Source organism: Ranitomeya imitator, chromosome 4 (assembly GCF_032444005.1).
Source record: "Ranitomeya imitator isolate aRanImi1 chromosome 4, aRanImi1.pri, whole genome shotgun sequence".
Taxonomy (NCBI): Eukaryota; Metazoa; Chordata; class Amphibia; order Anura; family Dendrobatidae; genus Ranitomeya; species Ranitomeya imitator.
The window spans coordinates 382135539-382158050 of record NC_091285.1 but is presented as its reverse complement, the minus strand read 5'-3'; the positions used below and the strand labels follow the sequence as shown (position 1 = coordinate 382158050).

The 22512-nt window shown below is 45.1% G+C and overlaps 1 protein-coding gene across 5 annotated transcripts in view; it reads right to left on the bottom strand.

The window, feature by feature from the left end:
• Positions 1–22512, bottom strand: part of FRMD4A (FERM domain containing 4A) — a 620822-nt gene that overhangs the window by 114906 nt on the left and 483404 nt on the right. The gene's annotated exons all lie outside the window — the stretch shown is intronic.

Below are 22512 nucleotides of genomic sequence, written 5' to 3'. Positions count from 1 at the left end.
GAGATGTCAGGCAACGAACAATAGATGTAGTATGAAAAAGTCGTCAGAAATAGTCGTAATTCCCAATGATTTATCGCTAATTATTTTCCTTTTGCTTTATTAAATTTAACTATTCAGTTACCGTGCTATAAATGATCGGGTCTCCTGCATAGGAATATAACACTAATCCAAAAGTGTTGCACTAGTCGAGTGTTGTGTATGGACACAGTGAGGAATATTATTTCTATATTTTCATTTACTGTTGCTTCTATTTCATCATTATATTCCACTGCGCTGCTTTGTCATCCTTCATATCAGTCTCCATCCCAAATGGAGCTCCTAACCTAATTTCCCTACATATACACAAATAATTTGAAATGTTTATGAAATTATGGATAAGGACTTCGCAGGGCTAGGACATAAATGGCATTAAAAGCACTGATTTTCAATACCGGTTTGTTAACCTTTTCAAGAAATTACAAAATGTGATAAATCCAGATTGTGCAGCTGTAACACAATGTCCGGTTTGACAACTGAGCAAACTCTGCAAAAGCTTTCATAGATACTAAACACCCAAATGTATTTTTGTAAGGGTATCCCAAATCTAAAGTGACGCTCAGGTTTGCATTCTAGTTTAGCAAACTGTTAGGGCTCATTCACAAGTCCGAGCTTTTCATACAAGTCCTTTCCGCGTTTTTTTGTGGTAACCACTCATACCTATGATATTATTTTTGGGCTGTGCACATGTCTCATTTTTCCCTCGGACTGAGCGGTCGACAGAAACATTTGACACATCCAATTTTGATCCGAGAGTCGTCTCAAAATTGGCAATACAAGTCAATGGGTCTGTGAAAAAAAAATCGAATGACATCAAGAACAGTTTACTTTTCACGCACTGTCAGAATGGAAACAGCAGAGAAACTTTTTTTTTTTATTTCTCCACGTATGAGAATAAAACAGATGAGCTTAGGACAACATTCTAGTTAAACTCTGTTTAAACCCTGATCAGTATAATCAGTCCATTTTTCTCAAATGAAGAAAAACTTGTGAATGAGCCATTATAATCAGAGTGAGGCCTCATTCAGGCGTCAGTTTTTTTGATATATGAGAAAAACAGTGATTTTGATCAGAGTGCCAATAGAAGGTTGGTCAGAGTTTGCCTACTTAACAGTCAATGAAATCGAGAAAGCACACGGATGGAATCAGATCCGAGTGTTGTCCGATTTTTTTCATGGACCCATAGTCTTTCATTGCAGATTTTGATCAGACATAGTAACATAGTAACATAGTTAGTAAGGCCGAAAAAAGACATTTGTCCATCCAGTTCAGCCTATATTCCATCATAATAAATCATAATAAATACCCAGATCTACGTCCTTCTACAGAACCTAATAATTGTATGATACAATATTGTTCTGCTCCAGGAAGACATCCAGGCCTCTCTTGAACCCCTCGACTGAGTTCGCCATCACCACCTCCTCAGGCAAGCAATTCCAGATTCTCACTGCCCTAACAGTAAAGAATCCTCTTCTATGTTGGTGGAAAAACCTTCTCTCCTCCAGACGCAAAGAATGCCCCCTTGTGCCCGTCACCTTCCTTGGTATAAACAGATCCTCAGCGAGATATTTGTATTGTCCCCTTATATACTTATACATGGTTATTAGATCGCCCCTCAGTCGTCTTTTTTCTAGACTAAATAATCCTAATTTCGCTAATCTATCTGGGTATTGTAGTTCTCCCATCCCCTTTATTAATTTTGTTGCCCTCCTTTGTACTCTCTCTAGTTCCATTATATCCTTCCTGAGCACCGGTGCCCAAAACTGGACACAGTACTCCATGTGCGGTCTAACTAGGGATTTGTACAGAGGCAGTATAATGCTCTCATCATGTGTATCCAGACCTCTTTTAATGCACCCCATGATCCTGTTTGCCTTGGCAGCTGCTGCCTGGCACTGGCTGCTCCAGGTAAGTTTATCATTAACTAGGATCCCCAAGTCCTTCTCCCTGTCAGATTTACCCAGTGGTTTCCCGTTCAGTGTGTAATGGTGATATTGATTCCCTCTTCCCATGTGTACAACCTTACATTTATCATTGTTAAACCTCATCTGCCACCTTTCAGCCCAAGTTTCCAACTTATCCAGATCCATCTGTAGCAGAATACTATCTTCTCTTGTATTAACTGCTTTACATAGTTTTGTATCATCTGCAAATATCGATATTTTACTGTGTAAACCTTCTACCAGATCATTAATGAATATGTTGAAGAGAACAGGTCCCAATACTGACCCCTGCGGTACCCCACTGGTCACAGCGACCCAGTTAGAGACTATACCATTTATAACCACCCTCTGCTTTCTATCACTAAGCCAGTTACTAACCCATTTACACACATTTTCCCCCAGACCAAGCATTCTCATTTTGTGTACCAACCTCTTGTGCGGCACGGTATCAAACGCTTTGGAAAAATCGAGATATACCACGTCCAATGACTCACCGTGGTCCAGCCTGTAGCTTACCTCTTCATAAAAACTGATTAGATTGGTTTGACAGGAGCGATTTCTCATAAACCCATGCTGATATGGAGTTAAACAGTTATTCTCATTGAGATAATCCAGAATAACATCCCTCAGAAACCCTTCAAATATTTTACCAACAATAGAGGTTAGACTTACTGGCCTATAATTTCCAGGTTCACTTTTAGAGCCCTTTTTGAATATTGGCACCACATTTGCTATGCGCTAGTCCTGCGGAACAGACCCTGTCGCTATAGAGTCACTAAAAATAAGAAATAATGGTTTATCTATTACATTACTTAGTTCTCTTAGTACTCGTGGGTGTATGCCATCCGGACCCGGAGATTTATCTATTTTAATCTTATTTAGCCGGTTTCGCACCTCTTCTTGGGTTAGATTGGTGACCCTTAATATAGGGTTTTCATTGTTTCTTGGGATTTCACCTAGCATTTCATTTTCCACCGTGAATACCGTGGAGAAGAAGGTGTTTAATATGTTAGCTTTTTCCTCGTCATCTACAACCATTCTTTCCTCACTATTTTTTAAGGGGCCTACATTTTCAGTTTTTATTCTTTTACTATTGATATAGTTGAAGAACAGTTTGGGATTAGTTTTACTCTCCTTAGCAATGTGCTTCTCTGTTTCCTTTTTGGCAGCTTTAATTAGTTTTTTAGATAAAGTATTTTTCTCCCTATAGTTTTTTAGAGCTTCAATGGTGCCATCCTGCTTTAGTAGTGCAAATGCTTTCTTTTTACTGTTAATTGCCTGTCTTACTTCTTTGTTTAGCCACATTGGGTTTTTCCTATTTCTAGTCCTTTTATTCCCACAAGGTATAAACCGCTTACACTGCCTATTTAGGATGTTCTTAAACATTTCCCATTTATTATCTGTATTCTCATTTCTGAGGATATTGTCCCAGTCTACCAGATTAAGGGCATCTCTAAGCTGTTCAAACTTTGCCTTCCTAAAGTTCAATGTTTTTGTGACTCCCTGACAAGTTCCCCTAGTGAAAGACAGGTGAAACTGCACAATATTGTGGTCGCTATTTCCTAAATGCCCAACCACCTGCAGATTTGTTATTCTGTCAGGTCTATTAGATAGTATTAGGTCTAAAAGTGCTGCTCCTCTGGTTGGATTCTGCACCAATTGTGAAAGATAATTTTTCTTGGTTATTAGCAGAAACCTGTTGCCTTTATGGGTTTCACAGGTTTCTGTTTCCCAGTTAATATCCGGGTAGTTAAAGTCCCCCATAACCAGGACCTCATTATGGGTTGCAGCTTCATCTATCTGCTTTAGAAGTAGACTTTCCATGGTTTCTGTTATATTTGGGGGTTTGTAACAGACCCCAATGAGAATTTTGTTACCATTTTTCCCTCCATGAATTTCAACCCATATGGACTCGACATCCTCATTCCCTTCGCTAATATCCTCCCTTAAAGTGGACTTTAGACAAGACTTTACATAGAGACAAACCCCTCCTCCTCTCCGATTTTTACGATCCTTTCTAAACAGACTGTAACCCTGTAAGTTAACTGCCCAGTCATAGCTTTCATCTAACCATGTCTCGGTTATTCCCACTATGTCAAAGTTACCTGTAGATATTTCTGCTTCTAGTTCTTCCATCTTGTTTGTCAGGCTTCTGGCGTTTGCGAGCATGCAGTTTAGAGGATTTTGTTTTGTTCCAATCTCCTCACTGTGGATTGTTTTAGAAATGTTCTTACCTCCCTTCTGAGTATGTTTTCCTGGGTCGTCTTTGTTCGAGTCTAATGCTTTTCTTCCCGTCCCCTCTTCTTCTAGTTTAACGCCCTCCTGATGAGTGTAGCGAGTCTTCTGGCGAATGTGTGTTTCCCAGGTTTGTTGAGGTGTAGTCCGTCTCTGGCGAGGAGTCCATCATACCAGTAATTCACACCGTGATCCAGGAATCCAAATCCTTGTTGTCTGCACCATCGTCTTAGCCAGTTGTTTGCATCAAGGATCCTGTTCCATCTCCTGGTGCCATGCCCGTCTACTGGAAGGATAGAAGAAAAAACTACCTGTGCATCCAGTTCCTTTACTTTCTTCCCCAACTCTTCAAAGTCCTTGCAGATTGTCGGTAGGTCCTTCCTTGCCGTGTCATTGGTGCCAACATGTATCAGAAGAAATGGGTGGACGTCCTTGGAGCTGAAGAGCTTTGGTATCCTATCGGTCACATCCTTGATCATCGCACCTGGAAGGCAGCATACTTCTCTTGCAGTTATGTCCGGTCTGCAGATGGCTGCTTCTGTGCCTCTCAGTAGTGAGTCTCCCACCACCACCACTCTTCGTTGCTTCTTGGCTGTACTTTTTACTGTCACTTGTTGCTGTGTGCCCTTTTCTTTTTTGCTTGCTGGTATTGCTTCATTCTTAGGTGTGCCATCTTCATCCTCTACAAAGATTTGATATCGGTTCTTCAGTTGTGTGGTTGGTGATTTCTCCATGGTCTTCTTGCTTCTTTTGGTCACATGCTTCCACTCATCTGCTTTTGGAGGTTCTCTGACACTTTTTTCACCTTCTGTGACCAGTAGAGATGCTTCTGTTCTGTCTAGAAAGTCTTCATTCTCTTTGATGAGTTTCAAAGTTGCTATTCTTTCTTCCAGACCCCGCACCTTTTCTTCTAAAAGGGCCACTAGTCTACACTTCTGACAGGTGAAATTGGATTCTTCTTCTGGTCGATCTGTGAACATGTAGCACATGCTGCAGCTCACCATGTAGGTTGTCACATCTGCCATGTTGCTCCTAGATCCTGCTGACTTGCTGTGTGTTTTCCTTCTTGTGTAATCTACTGAGCCAAGCTCTCTTGCAATAATGTCCTACAGGCAAAAATTCGGCGCGCGGTTTGGTGATGCTTTCGAAGCAGCTGGTCCCGGCTGTACCCAACGATCTTCTAGCTTAGGGAGACTTCGCTTCTCCCAGAAGGCACCTGGAATATGCAAATTAGCCTCCTGAAGCTTGAATCCCTGGTTTGGTGATGCTTTCGAAGCAGCTGGTCCCGGCTGTACCCAACGATCTTCTAGCTTAGGGAGACTTCGCTTCTCCCAGAAGGCACCTGGAATATGCAAATTAGCCTCCTGAAGCTTGAATCCCTGGTTTGGTGATGCTTTCGAAGCAGCTGGTCCCGGCTGTACCCAACGATCTTCTAGCTTAGGGAGACTTCGCTTCTCCCAGAAGGCACCTGGAATATGCAAATTAGCCTCCTGAAGCTTGAATCCCTGGTTTGGTGATGCTTTCGAAGCAGCTGGTCCCGGCTGTACCCAACGATCTTCTAGCTTAGGGAGACTTCGCTTCTCCCAGAAGGCACCTGGAATATGCAAATTAGCCTCCTGAAGCTTGAATCCCTGGTTTGGTGATGCTTTCGAAGCAGCTGGTCCCGGCTGTACCCAACGATCTTCTAGCTTAGGGAGACTTCGCTTCTCCCAGAAGGCACCTGGAATATGCAAATTAGCCTCCTGAAGCTTGAATCCCTGGTTTGGTGATGCTTTCGAAGCAGCTGGTCCCGGCTGTACCCAACGATCTTCTAGCTTAGGGAGACTTCGCTTCTCCCAGAAGGCACCTGGAATATGCAAATTAGCCTCCTGAAGCTTGAATCCCTGGTTTGGTGATGCTTTCGAAGCAGCTGGTCCCGGCTGTACCCAACGATCTTCTAGCTTAGGGAGACTTCGCTTCTCCCAGAAGGCACCTGGAATATGCAAATTAGCCTCCTGAAGCTTGAATCCCTGGTTTGGTGATGCTTTCGAAGCAGCTGGTCCCGGCTGTACCCAACGATCTTCTAGCTTAGGGAGACTTCGCTTCTCCCAGAAGGCACCTGGAATATGCAAATTAGCCTCCTGAAGCTTGAATCCCTGGACACATGGATCAAAATCAGACTTGTCTCTGTGATTTTGTATGAACCACAAAAAAATCACTGACAAACAACAGACCCTTAGACTATCACAGGTATATCATAGGACTATCACTGTGTTTCGCACGTATGCTCTCTGAAAAACTGATATGTGAATGAGCCCTAACTTTTCATTATAGGCTGTTGCAGGAAAATTCAATAAAGTAAAGCTCTGGTTTAATCACCAATTCATATAAATCCTACTGAAATATGTATGTTACTTTCAGTAAAGTCTTCTGTGAGGTTCCCTCTTTTCAGATAGTGCATTGAACTTTGAAGAGGTGATCAGTGAACTCTGAGAACTCAAACATGAATGTCTTTGCATCCAAAATATGGAATTCCCATGAATAGCTGCAGGCAGCCACTAATGACATTCCCTCACCGTTCCCCTCCTACAATCCCATCTCATCAGCTCTGCAAGTCATGGAAGCTGCTTCCCAGAGAAGGACAATCAGAGCTCTGTTCTTTCATGGTCCTGATTTAATTAACAACTTCTTATGCTATTATAAGCCTCTTATTTAAACATCTCCGAGTGAAACCTGCACCTTCCCATCAAGGTCAATGGTGTTTGGTCACTGGTGGGAATCTCCTAAGCTCAGCTGCAGCTTTTCATACTCTGATCCTGACAGAATTATTAGGGTACGGGCACACAGAAAATATATCCATAATGTATTCAATATTAATGATGCTATATACCTGCATAATGGAGCACTGGGAATAATCTCAATTTTATGAATTTTATGTAGGTTTAGCTCAGACTTTTTTAGTCCTGCTTCACATAAATCTGCTGCGTCAGATCATATCGAATGGCAAAGCTAATGCAAAACTGCTTATTCACCGCTCTACTCCCAGGCGCTAGTCTGGGGCTGGATGAAAATGTTCCTTCCATGAAGTGTGATCTGGCCACCAGACTTGCGCAACTGGTAATGTGTAAGGAGATGCACACTTTGTCCATGTTCCCCATTGAAAAACATGTGAACGGTTGTATTGTGTAATGTGAAATGCAATGCACGTTAATGATGTTACTATTGTGAATTGCTTGAAGGAAGGTGAGCTAAAGTTAATGGTTATGATTAGCCCAGAATGTGAGGGGCTAAGCTTAAAGAACAAAGACAGATTCCTGTGAGGAGGGCAGAAATGGCCCAGTGTGCATAGAAAAGAGACCTAGGGTCTGATGTGGGCTGTGCCACATTTCATGAGTGTCCCAATTAGCGAGCGGAGACCCGGAGAAGGAGATAGCGTGATCTGGAGCAGAAACGAAGAAGAGTGACTGAGAGAAAGAGTGATTTACCAGAGATGGGTCCTGGGAAATTACGACTAGCAGTAGGGTCTAGAGTTTATAAGTCAGAGAGGTAAAGGGCCTAAATTGGACAAAGTACTTAAGACAAAGAGAGTGCCCTGGGCAGAAGTCAATGAATTGAGAAACATCTGGTCTTGGCAAACTAGCATTATCAGTTACAGGCGGCCAGCACAGGCATATTGCCTTCACAGCACAAATACGCACACCCAGCAAGAACCTCCTTTTCATTTAACATGCTGGGACATCTCACAGCACGTTGAACAGAGTGATACGAGGAAGACTTATTTTACAAGGAAGATGGTGACAGTTACGCAGTCTAATATGGCGCAGAGCATGGACTTCATAAAGACTGTTAGTGGAGCAGAAAAAAAAAAGTCCCACTCATTGTTGGCGTAGAAGGAGCAAAAGGGTGTGAAGAGATGTCAAGCCCTGCAGAGGTTACTCTTACTAGAAGTGCCTCCCCACTGGAGGTAGTTTCGGAACTGGAAGTGACAGCCTACATCGAGGAGAGGTCACTGTGGTAAGATGAAGTGGAAGGAGGATGCCTGCCCAGAAAGGTGTGACTTAAGAAATCAGTCAGAGGAGATAAAGAAACGGGATGGTGAGTCAGAGAGAACCCCATCAAATGAAAGGTAAAGCCTTTATGTAGGATGCTGAAGTGAGAGGGATGGTGTTATTTGTTGGTTGGAAGTCGAGGAGATTACAGGGCAATACGGCGATTGAGTGGCAAATGATAATGGCAGATTGGGAGCATCTGTCGAAGATCGGGCGAGGACAGTTACACTACTTGATGGTGATGATGGAGGAAGAAATTAGTCTGGGTGGCCTGATGAAATAGACGGTGGTCGGATGTGAGCAGGAGTCTGCGCCTCTGACTGTGGCCTGGTTCATGGCTGGCAGAAGGGCCAAGTGCCTGGAGAACTTACAGGCCCAGACGATGGTGGGTTCCCTGCTGACCCTGCAACTTGTCTCCACCCCTGAGTGACAATCCCCTACCACAAGGCATGACATGATCTGGGACAAAAAGAGGAACGGAAAGTACAAAGGAAGGAGAAAAGTCGTCTCCGAGTTCCCAAGAGAAAGAAAAAGTGTGGTGAAGGAAAATGGAGTTGGAGACTGAAACAGGGCTTGTTGTGCATGTTTCACCTGATAAATGGGAAAGTTCTAGATTCCTGAAGGCCACAGTTCATTGGGTCTAGCACCCAAATATATCCAGGACTGCCGCACCTTAAAGGCCGTGTACGGCCAAAGTGTGTTCCCCCCCACTAGTTATGGATGTCATCCTTAAGGGACTGAGTGTGTTTCTGTCATGTTGGTGTCTTGCAGGTCCTGGATGGCATAGGACAGCCATTAATAAAGAAGGGGGAAATGTAAGGAGATGAACAGTCTGCTCCAGTTCCTCCTTGAATACCATGAACATGTGAATTCTTGTATTGTGAAATGAGAAATGTGATTTGCGTTACCGATGTTAGTGTTGTAAATTGCTTGACAGTAGAAAGAGATAGTTAATGTTAGGATTAGGCAAGAGTGGGAGGGGCTAAGCTGAAGGAACAGAGACAGATTACTGTGAGGAAAGCAGGAAGGGGCCCAGAGTGCATAGAGAACAGACCTAAGGTCTAGTGTAATTAGTGCTGCATTTCATGGGTGTCCCTATTAGTGAGAGGCCATGGGCAGAAAGCAATAGCATGATCTGGATCAGAAATGAGGAATAGTGACTGAGTGATTTATTGGAGATGCATCCTGGGAGAGGACGCCTTGCAGTGAGGCCTAGAGTTTATAACTCAGAGAGGTAACAGGCCTAAATGGGACAGAGTATGTAAGATGAAGATAGTGCCTTGGGCAGGAGTTCCAGAGTGTCAGAGACAGAAGAGGTAAGTATAGGCCATACTGGCAAAGTAGCTCCCCAAAGGGGAAAAGGAAGCAAAACCATGGGTCGAGCATAGGACACTCACAAACTGGACGGTAGTACGGAGTGGGGTTGTGGTGAAGTGAATGGATAGATGTGGCACCCCTAGGGGTATTTGCCACAAAAATAGTTACTGACAGTAAATGCAAATACTAAAATAGCAAGACTGCACTACCACCTCCGGCCAGAAGGGGGAGCTCCAGAGACTCCCCTTGATCCATTCTGGTCTGAGAGAAGAAATGGCAGTTGGGCCAAGGAGCTGATAGTGAGAGGTCATACAGTTGAATCTCTAACAGCCCTGTGACTGTTACCAGGCCTAAATCACCGGCCTGAGGAGAAGAGGGATAGAGAAAAAGGACATTGTGAGAACCGGGTAGCATTAATCACTACCCAGAACAGGCGCAAAGACGGATACCGGATCCGTGGCTGTATTCATTACATATAATACAGCAACCGGAAAAACGTGAGGTGATATCAGCTTCACTAGGGCCGGACGCAGCAACAGACACAGAGTTCAGCGGTACTCCCAGAGGGGGTAAGCCGATAAAAGGACTCGGGTTGCCCGTCGAACCAGGACCCGGAGGGGACAGATTGGGCCAGTTCACATACAGCAGCAGGGCCACACAGATATTGCGTACAATAAGAGGCGAAGACCCCGGCAGGGTCAAAGTAACTCAGAGTTCCCATACAGACTCCGGTGACAGGACTGGTTGTAAATCCTTTTTTGTTAAAGTAAACTGGTTAAACGTTTCAGTGCCTCAGTCTTTCATTTGGACAATAGCCATCTATCCAGGATTGGGATCATCACCGCTGGGAGAACCTGCTGCTGATCAAGTAAGTGCCTGTTCCCTCACAATACCCTTTACACTGTGCATTGCCTGAGGCCACAGCACCGGGTCAAGCCACCCGTGACACCCCCCTCAAGAGACAGACCCCATTGGTCCGGTGCTGGGTACCCCGGTCTCTTGGGCGTCACAATTGGCGTCACGAACAGGATCTAGCCAGCCCGTATACCGGGTATTGTGTGCCGTGATTGGAGCCCAAAACTGTGAAAACTTGGATGAAAAATCTTGAAAATTGACTTTATTAAAGAAAAATCCATTCCCCATTGAAAACTATTGAAAGTGACTTTTCCCCATTGGTTGTAATGGAGTAAAGATGGCCGCCATCCCCTGAGGTAATCACTTCATAACCGTTAGGCACGAGACTGTTAATTGAGCTACGCCATCACCTGAGCCCCAGTCTAACTGAAAAACTTCAGAATCCGCCATTACAGAGCGCGGTGGGTGGGAGCAGCAGGGGGCGTGTCATTGTGGGCGGCACCAAGCTGAGCGCTCTGACATCAGAGCAAGGGGAAAATCGATCCTGCTGCACAGCGGAACGAATCTACACTATCCTGACGGAAGCGGAGGACCGGAAGGGTCCGGATTAACTAAGGGGGCACAGTATGTCGCAGCACAGAGACGCCGCAGCACCCGGCGACGCTAATGCAGCTGAAAGACAGAGTGTCGATAGAGAGTCCGGTAGCGCAGCGGCGCAAGGAGTGGCGCCCATCATGCCGGTGCTGATGCCATATACCCCGGGTGGCCCATGGCTTCCAATGTATGAAGGTGAGCCTAATACCCTTGACGATTTCAGAGAAAAGATGCTGGCCCATTTTGACATGTTCCCTGTGGGTGAAGTTCAGCGTGTTAGTCTCCTGATGATGCAGTTAAGTGGCCATGCTAAGCGAGAAGTCACAGCATGGGCAGCTGATCTAAAAGGCACTGTTGAACGCATATTTGCTGGATTAAAAGCTACATTTGAAACCACTGCCAGCAGCAAAGCTAAAGTACGATTCTTTAATTGCAAACAAAAAGTTAATGAGGGCGTGAGAGACTTTGCCTTAAACCTGCAGGAAGCCCTTAAATCACTTACACTGGCTGAACCCATTTTTAACACCGGAGCGGATAAACTGCTAAGAGATCAATTTATTGAGGGACTCTACACCCCTTCTCACCGGGGGCATGTGAGCATGCTTGTTTTTAAGAACCCTGAATTGACATTTGCCCAATTAAAGGAGAGCGTTATACGTCTCCAGCTGGCAGAGGCACCTCGGGATCAGGATCCTGCGCAACTCATGGCAGAGGCTCCTCAACAACATGGAGTACCAGTGACATCAGCTATGTCCGGGGCCATTGCTATGCCCCTGGGGCCCAGTACTAATGAGGCTCTTCAACAAAAGCTTGACTCTTTAACTGATGTTGTTGCTTCAATGGCTAAAACCATGCAGGAGATGAGAGGACCCAAGATGGAGTTGTCAAACCGTAGAGAAGGTGTTCCATGGATGAGACCCCGGAGATACCCGACATGGAGAGGACGACCCCGCGACCGCTACCAACCGGATGGACAGCCCATTTGCCGCCGTTGCCAGCAGCCAGGCCACTTTGCACGAGATTGTGATTTAAACGGGAATCCCCTGGGAATGCGGGCCGCTTCGCAGGAATGAACTTTCAAGGCCCAACACCCTGGCATGACAGGTACATCGGAGGACAACCCATTATCCCTATCGTGCTGGACGGAATGCCCCTCAACGCTTTGCTGGATACAGGTTCCCAGATTTCATCTATACCGTATATCTTTTATAAGAGGTACTGGGCTGATGCAGATATTGATAAAGGGCCCTCTGATGTTGAACTAGATATATGGGCCAGTAATGGTAAGTTGGTACCGAAACTAGGATTCAGGGAGATGACCATAAAGATTGGTAAAGTAGAATTGAAGAAACAGGGTATAATTGTTGTTGATGTTGACCGGCGGAACTGTGAACCAACTGTATTGATAGGAATGAATGTGTTAGAGAACTGCTTTTCCGAAGTCATTTCTGTCTTACAGCAAATTGCTGAAACTGCCCAATCCTGCCAGCAGAGAGTTCTCCGAAGGGAAATAAGAGTATTGATGTTAAGGCAACAGGTAGAAGTTGCAGGTGGAGAAATCGGCAGTGTGAGGGTAAGTGATTCAACGTCTATTGTAATCCCACCAAAAACAGAAATGCTGGTATGGTGTAGAGCAGCCATTGGTACTAAGGGACGAGATTATCAAGCCTTAATAGAACCAGTGTACACCGACAGCAGGCCCACTATACTCACAGCACGAGGGATAGTCGAGGTACACCGGGGACGAGTGCCGGTACGACTTTTGAACTGTGGAGAGGAAGAGGTCACTTTGCCAAGGTATGCTACAATGGCAAAGCTATATACTGTTGACAACAATGCCATCACAACCATTGAGCCCTTAGAACCAACCTGTCAGGTGGAAGGCAATGGCTCAGATGGAGAAATGGAGGATTGGTGCCAACAGCTACACGTGGGCATAAATTCAACACCTACCCATCAAAAACAAGGGGTGTATAGGCTAGTGACGGAATATGAACAAGTCTTCAGTAAACACCCATTGGACTTCGGACGGATAGAAGGGGTAGAACACACAATCCCCACCAGTGACCATCCCCCAATAAAAGAAAGATATAGACCCATACCGCCCGCTCACTATCAATGTGCAAAAGATATGCTGAGGGAGATGAAACAGGCCGGGGTAATAAGAGACAGCTGTAGCCCCTGGGCGGCCCCTCTAGTGATTGTCAAAAAAAAGGACGGAACCATGAGAATGTGCGTAGACTACCGGAAGATTAATAACATCACCCATAAAGACGCCTACCCCTTGCCTAGGATAGAAGAGTCCTTAACTGCTTTGAAATCTGCTAATTATTTTTCCACCTTAGACTTAACAAGCGGGTATTGGCAAGTCCCTGTGGCTGAGCGAGATAAGGAAAAGACGGCATTCACCACACCAATGGGTCTATGTGAATTTAATCGCATGCCGTTCGGACTCTGCAACGCATCCGGTACCTTCCAGCGGCTGATGGAATGCTGCCTCGGACACAAGAACTTCGAGACCGTCCTCCTGTACCTAGATGATGTGATCGTCTACTCAAAGACTTACGAACAACACTTAATAGACCTGGCAGAAGTGTTCGAAGCCTTATCCAGGTATGGCATGAAAGTCAAGCCATCCAAATGTCACCTTCTCAAGCCAAAGGTACAGTACCTGGGACACATCGTGAGTTCGGAGGGAGTAGCACCAGATCCCGAGAAAATAAGCGCCATAAGGGATTGGCTAAGACCTACCAGCGCAAAAGAAGTGAGACAATTCCTGGGATTGGTGGGTTACTATCGCAGATTTATAAAAGGATTTACCAAGTTGGCAGCACCCTTGCAAGACACCTTGGTGGGGCAGACGAAGAAACCTTCAAACCGAAATCCTCCTTTTCAGTGGAACGACGAAAGGGAAGACTCCTTTGAACAACTAAAGAAGGCACTAACCGGAGAAGAGGTTCTGGCATACCCAGATTACCATCAACCTTTCATCCTCTACACCGATGCCAGTAATGTGGGACTAGGAGTGGTGCTGTCACAAAAGCAAGAAGGTCGGGAGAAAGTCATCGCCTTTGCAAGTAGAAAGCTCCGGCCTACTGAAAGAAATTCAGAAAATTACAGCTCCTTCAAATTGGAACTACTGGCAGTAGTTTGGGCTGTGACTGAACGTTTCAAACACTATCTGGCCGCTGCAGAATTTATTGTCTATACTGACAACAATCCGTTGACCCACCTGGACACAGCCAAATTAGGTGCGTTAGAACAGCGATGGATAGCCCGGTTATCTAATTACAACGTCAAGATCAAGTATCGAGCAGGTCGCAAGAATGGAAATGCCGATGCCCTATCCCGGATGCCACACTTGAGAGATGTAGAAGAAGAAACGGGGGAGCTTGAAGAAATTGAACTACCAGCCTTCCATCATCCCAAGGCAAAACATCATCAGTCAAGTACCTATCAGAAACAACAAGAGGTGAATTTAAATCCGTTAGCACACCATAGATGGGCTGACACCCAAGACAGCAATCCGGCTGTGAAGTTGGTGAAGGAACTGTTAACTGAGCAAAGTGCATATCCCGATGAGGATGCCCCAGAAGAGACGCATCAACTCTGGAAAGAGAGAGGCAAAATGTTCCTGTATCAAGGGAAGCTCTGTAGAAGGTACACCAATCCGAAAACACATGAATTGGTTTGGCAGATTATCGTGCCTAAACAAGATGTCAAGATGGTCCTCGAAGCTTACCATAATGGTGCTGGTCACTTCGGTTGGAAAAAGTTAGAAGTACTTCTAAGAGAAAGATTTTATTGGGTCGGGATGAGAAAATCAATCGAACAGTGGTGCAGAAATTGTGGCCCGTGCAACCTCAGAAGAAACGATCAAAAGAACCAGAGAGCACCACTGCAGCCCATAATCACTAAACAACCACTTGAACTTGTAGCCATGGACCACGTGAAGTTGACACCAAGCCGGTCTGGCTATGTCTATGCCTTGACCATCGTGGACCATTATTCACGCTTCTTGGTAGTAGTACCCGTAAAAGATCTGACAGCAAAAACAGCAGCCAAAGCGTTCCAAACGTACTTTTGTAGACCCCATGGATATCCGGAACAGGTTCTCACCGACCAAGGTACAGCCTTTGAATCAGAGATCTTCAGAGAATTCTGTAATATGTATGGTTGCAAAAAGATCCGGACGACGGCCTATCATCCACAAACAAACGGCTTATGCGAGAAGATGAACCATATTGTAATAGAACTACTAAAGACTTTACCTGAGGCAGAAAGGAATCAATGGCCAGAGAAATTGCCTGACTTGGTGGATCTGTATAATCATGTCCCGGTGAGTTCCACCAATTGCACCCCAGCTTACCTTATGCGTGCAAGACCCGGCCAATTACCAATCGATCTAGAAATGGGAATTCTGAAACCAGACGCAGAAGTCCAAGACTCCAATTGGGATATCATACGGCAAAAGCAGTATCGCCAAGTGCAAGAGAGTGTGGAAAGAAGCCTTCAGCAAACTAGAGAAAGACAAGAGCGAACTTTCAACCAGAATGCTCTAGCGACCCCATTAAGACCGGGTGACCAAGTGCTCAAGAGAAATCGTCGAACCAATAAACTGGACAATCAGTGGGAAGCCGTACCCTACACAGTTTTACCAACAAGAGTGGATAATCCTAAAATGTGTCTCATTAGCAAAAACGGAGGCTTAACATCTGTACTAGTGTCAAGAGACAATCTTAAATTATGTCCGGAAGCATTGAAAGAGCCAGACGTTGTCCAGCCAGAACCAGAAGTTATTCAACCCATACAGGTTCAACCAGTAAAGGAAAAAGAAGAGGAAGTGTATCACACCTGTATAGGAGACTTTCCCAAAACCCTACTAACATACCATGGTGCAGTAGTGGTTCCCATGGTGGCCTTTTACCCAACACCGAACCCAATACCAGAAGTCCCAAGACAGGAAGAGGCTGACCCCGTACTACAGGAGGTTCCAGGCCAGGAAGAACAGATTCCTGGTCAGAGTAATCCCATTCACGGTGGACTTGCCAACTCCATAGTCGTGGAATTATCTTTAGCAGAGCGGGCAGATACTACATCCGCAGTAGACAGTAGTACACCACATGAAGAGACACCGCTATTACGTAGATCACAGCGTAGTACCCAGGGTCAATTACCGGCCAGGTATGCAGATTACCAACTATAAAGCTCATAATGTGAATTGTATATATGTTATGCCGTATATAGTTAAACAGAAAATGTAGTATAGTCATTGTTATCAGTCTGCAACGTTTAAGCCCAGTGCCTACAGAGACTTGTCTGTATGAACTTCTTGCATATTCTTGAACTTTTTATCAGCCCGGAGGCACTAAATCAAAGCTCCGGAAAGACTGCTTTTTGAACTTTGCTCCTCGCTCTTTTTGAACTTTCTTTAGACTTTATATTGATAACTCCGTTGGAAAAATGGAACTAAATTCCTGGACACTAAGTACGGTGCCTTTCCTAATACCTTCAAGGATAGAACTGTATTAATGGACGCTATTTGAAGTGACTTTTTACAGAACTATATTTTTGTTTCCTTGAGTGGTTTTTGTAACTTTTCATTTTTAAGACTCTGTACATATTAATTGTTATTTCAAAATGTTATTGTCCCACAGTCCCGGAGTACTGTTCTTAACTAAGGGGGAATGTGGCACCCCTAGGGGTATTTGCCACAAAAATAGTTACTGACAGTAAATGCAAATACTAAAATAGCAAGACTGCACTACCACCTCCGGCCAGAAGGGGGAGCTCCAGAGACTCCCCTTGATCCATTCTGGTCTGAGAGAAGAAATGGCAGTTGGGCTAAGGAGCTGAAAGTGAGAGGTCATACAGTTGAATCTCTAACAGCCCTGTGACTGTTACCAGGCCTAAATCACCGGCCTGAGGAGAAGAGGGATAGAGAAAAAGGACATTGTGAGAACCGGGTAGCATTAATCACTACCCAGAACAGGCGCAAAGACGGATACCGGATCCGTGGCTGTATTCATTACATATAATACAGCAACCGGAAAAACGTGAGGTGATATCAGCTTCACTAGGGCCGGACGCAGCAACAGACACAGAGTTCAGCGGTACTCCCAGAGGGGGTAAGCCGATAAAAGGACTCGGGTTGCCCGTCGAACCAGGACCCGGAGGGGACAGATTGGGCCGGCAGCCAGTTCACATACAGCAGCAGGGCCACACAGATATTGCGTACAATAAGAGGCGAAGACCCCGGCAGGGTCAAAGTAACTCAGAGTTCCCATACAGACTCCGGTGACAGGACTGGTTGTAAATCCTTTTTTGTTAAAGTAAACTGGTTAAACGTTTCAGTGCCTCAGTCTTTCATTTGGACAATAGCCATCTATCCAGGATTGGGATCATCACCGCTGGGAGAACCTGCTGCTGATCAAGTAAGTGCCTGTTCCCTCACGATACCCTTTACACTGTGCATTGCCTGAGGCCACAGCACCGGGTCAAGCCACCCGTGACACCCCCCTCAAGAGACAGACCCCATTGGTCCGGTGCTGGGTACCCCGGTCTCTTGGGCGTCACATAGACAATAAGAGTAAAGAGGCAGGAATTGAAACTGTGTGGAAAATGCCCCATATTGTGATGGTAACATTCATAAAATTGTGTACTTGCTATCTACTGTACATAATCCCTAACAAGTTCCTGTTTAGTAAAAAGTTTATTTTTGAATAGTGGTCTCCCTCATTGAACTGTGAAATATCTGGTTCTGGCCAACTAGCATCATTGGTTACATGCAGCCTGCTGGATGTAGCGCCCTTGCCCTCTCAGCACAAGTCCACATACCCAGCCATGACCCCCATTTTCATGTAGCATGCCAGGGTGTAAGAGATGAGTACCTCGCACATTGCTGTCTCCTAGCACCACGTTACAGATGCACCAGGCAGTTGCGAATTTTCCCATTGGTACTAACATCTGGGTGTTTCAAGAACTGATACTAATATTGGCTGAGCTGTCTGATATGAATGGGTTCAGATAATGGTCTAATGTGTGTGGGGCCACTGGCCAACTGATGGGGAGGAGGTGTCAATCAGCATGTCCAATATTGGACTATCGATTGCAGTATGCTCCCAGAGATAAGCCACCGCTCAACTCAGAGAACACAGAGGTGCTCAGCCAAACGAATGCCCTTGTACAAGGAAGAGTTGACTGAGATAGCTGTTGATCGGACAATAGGCTGAAGCACTGTTCCTCCGACAGCCATCTGGTTCTGTATGGATTTATGTATCCCAACTTATATCACAATTGCACACATGGAGTGCCCCCATGCCTTAGAATCTGAAGCATAATGATTCATTTTTAAGATAAATAGCAATGTGTAAAAAAATGCTCACAAGAACAAAAATTCAGAAACTGTGTGCCTACAATGGAAGTTGACCTGTCAGACTACTGTTGAAAATTGCTCAAATGGCAATCACCTAACATGATACTACTAAGAGGATATGAGCTTCTGTTAGGGTATATTCACACGAGGCACATATTGCAGAAATTTCTGTGACTGTTCCATGAATATGAATGGGTTTTACAGAAATCCATGTCCAAATCTTGATCATTACTAGGGGCTCGTTCTCATTGTATATTATGATCAATATATGCTTTATCCTTAGCTCCTCATTTATCTGTTCCACAAACTAGTTTGCAGACAGGTACTTATAGCCACAGGGAAACATAGAGAGGGTAGCCCTTAAGGTACCGTCACACTTAGCGACGCTGCAGCGATACCGACAACGATCCGGATCGCTGCAGCGTCGCTGTTTGGTCGCTGGAGAGCTGTCACACAGACAGCTCTCCAGCGACCAACGATCCCGAGGTCCCCGGTAACCAGGGTAAACATCGGGTAACTAAGCGCAGGGCCGCGCTTAGTAACCCGATGTTTACCCTGGTTACCAGCGTAAAAAAACAAACAGTACATACTTACATTCAGCTGTCTGTCCCTTGCCGTCTGGTTCCTGCACTGACTGCTGGCCGTAAAGTGAAAGTGAAAGCACAGCACAGCGGTGAGTCACACAGCGGTGACTCACCGCTGTGGCTGTGCTCTGCTTTCACTTTACGGCCAGCACTCAGTGCAGGAACCAGACGGCAAGGGACAGACAGCTGAATGTAAGTATGTACTGTTTGTTTTTTTACGCTGGTAACCAGGGTAAACATCGGGTTACTAAGCGCGGCCCTGCGCTTAGTTACCCGATGTTTACCCTGGTTACCAGTGAAGACATCGCTGAATCGGTGTCACACACGCCGATTCAGCGATGTCTACGGGGAGTCCAGCGATGAAATAAAGTTCTGGACTTTCTTCCCCGACCAGCGATCTCCCAGCAGGGGCCTGATCGCTGCTGCCTGTCACACTGGACGATATCGCTAGCCAGGACGCTGCAACGTCACGGATCGCTAGCGATATCGTCTAGTGTGACAGTACCTTTAGTCTTAAGAATTAGATTATTAGTTGCATATGCTCATTAGCGGATTACTAGGGTGGGCTTATTGGCAGTATATCATTTTCTATGTGAAAAAATAACAGTCTCGACAAAGTATCAGCGCAGTGAGAAACAGACACAATGCATAGTTCCTAATAATGTGCCCTATTGACAGCTCAGAGTCAGGAAGCTGCTTATCTCTACCAAGCAACATTATGTGCTAAAACAATAGTGTTTAGTCAACAGGAATGTCATTTTCTATAGACCTCGGCTAACACTACCCACTCTTGGCAAGAAATCTCTGGCATATTTGTAATTGTTAGAACCAACTGCTGAGATTCTGCTGTGACCTTGTGCTCTTTGTGTTAGAAAGTACTCTACACACTCCCTGAGGAACACCCTGCCCTGAATACTAGCGGTGATAAGTGCTGCAGAGAAGCACAGACAACGTTTTTCATCTTACATGTCAGAGCCAAGAGAATCTTTATGAGAACAAATGCCGGAAGAGTCCTCGACTTTCTAGTTACTGTGTTATGGCCATTTCTTTTTTATTGCATATTATCTGCCTTTTAAGGAAGATTATTCATCAAACTCAGTAGACATGAGACATGCATGTTATATGACCTTAGTCTATATAATGGGATGGACCACAGTATGGTAAAATCCATCTGCGAGATAAAGGAGTTGTCCACCCCTGGTGATATCTTCAGCAAGCGCTGCAGCTTGCTGGATCCTTATGGTATGTAATGCACACTAATTTAGGTCGTCAGATGACTGCAAGTATGAGATTTGCATAGACAGAGACAAATATGTCAGTGAGATATATAATCAGTGCTTTGTGTGTGTAGTTTTCTGTACTTGTATCTAGCTTAGGAATAAAAAGAAATGGCTTGGTGTTCCCCTTACTTTGATTAACCAGCTAAGAGAAAGCAGACAGCTGAGAGCTGCTCTTAATATTCTGGGAATGGGCAATAATCATGGAGCATCTCAGGCTATTACTATCAACTCAGCTGTCTACTTAGTATTTTCTAGCTAGTGCAGTCCTGCCTATTTTTAAATAACCAGCAAAGGCTAAGCAGATAGCTGGGAGCTCATATTAATAGCCTGGGAAGGGGACATGGATATTGGCCCCTTCCCAGTCAAATAACACCAGCCCTCAGCCGCCACAGAACTGGTGTATCCACAAGATGCACCAATTATAGCGCTTTGCCTCTGCTCTTCCCGCTTGTCCTGGTGTGTTGGCAATCAGGGTAATGGTTTTGGGGTTGATGTCAGCTTTGTAATGTCAGCTAACATCTAACCCAGGGGGTTATAATGGAGAGGCATCTATAAGATATCCTACTACTAACCCAGTAAGTTTAAAGCAAAAAACACACCCAGACAATAATGCTGTATTTGTAAAAATCACTCCTTGCCGCTCTGTTATCCATTTATTAACTTTAAAAAGTCCAATATTCCAAAAGGGGAATCCATCCCACGTCACATGATGATCTCCAACTCTGCGACTGCTAAGCATGCCAATCTGAACACACTGACAGTAGTGTGAGAACGTATTGACAAAATAGTGAAGAAAACAGAGGTGCGCCTGATACACCTATTCCACCTCCCTCACGCTGTAATGCGTTCATCAGCCACTCCGGACTATGGGTGCTCATTTAGAAGAAAAGTGTGCCAAACTGTGAAAAAACATGAAGAAAAAGAAGAGCACTCACCATCCGTACAAAAAGTCTGTTCTTTATTTATGGCTTCACAATAAAATAGCAGGACATGGCAGGGAGAAACAGTGGAGAAGGACAACGGCCGATTCGCGCTCCTGCGCTTCTACGGGTGAGGCGGCAGAATGGTTATTGCAGACTATAGGCTTTCCTGAAGAGATGGGTTTTTAGGTTCCGTCTGAAGGATCCAAGGGTAGTGGATAATCGGACGTGTTGAGGCGTGGAATTCCAGAGGATGGGGGATATTTGGGAGGTTGTGTGAAGAACGAATAAGTGTGGAAGAGAGTAGGAGGTCTTGGGAGGATCGAAGATTACGTGAGGGAAGATATTGGGAGATTAGTTCAGAGATATAGGGAGGGGACAGGCTGTGGATGGCTTTGTAGATCAGTGTTAGTAGTTTGAACTGGATTCGTTGGGGAATTGGGAGCCAGTGGAGGGATTTGCAGAGGGGTGAAGCAGGGGAGTAGCGAGGAGAGAGGTGGACTAGCCGGGCAGCAGAGTTGAGGACAGAATGGAGTGGTGCAAGGGAGTTAGCGGGGAGGCCACAGAGGAGGGTGTTGCAGTAATCAAGGTGGGAGATGATGAGGGCATGCACAAAAGTTTTAGTAGTTGAGGGCAGAGGAGGGGAGAGATTCTGGCAATATTTTTGAGTTGGAGGCGACAGGAGGTGGCAAGGGTTTGGACATGTGGTTTGAAGGACAGGGCAGAATCGAGAGTTACCCCGAGGCAACGGATTTCGGGTGCAGGAGAGAGTGTGATGCCATTTACTATAATAGATAGTTCAGGTAGGGGGGATACGCGAGATGGGGGAAAGATGATGAGTTCAGTTTTGTCTACATTGAGTTTTAGGAAGCGAGAGTTGAAGAAGGAGGATATGGCTGATAGACACTCCGGGATTCTGGACAGAAGAGAGGCGACATCTGAGCCAGAGAGGTAGATCTGAGTGTTGTCCGCATATAGGTGGCAATAGAAGCCATGGGACTTTTGTTATATACTACATCTCTGTGCTATATACGATGTAGCTGGGCAATATACAACGTGACTGTCCAATATACTACGTGGCTGTGCAATATACTACGTGCTCTGTGCTATATACTACGTAGCTGTGCAATATACTATGTGACTGTGTCGGTTCTGTTATATACTACGTCGACTGTGCAATATACTACGTGGCTCTGTTATATACTATGTGGCAGTGCAATATACTACAATATACGACGTGGCTATGTTATATACTATGTGGCTCTGCTATATACTTTGTGGCTGACCAATATACTTCGTGCCTGTGCAATACACTACGTAGCTGTGCAATACACTACGTGGCTAT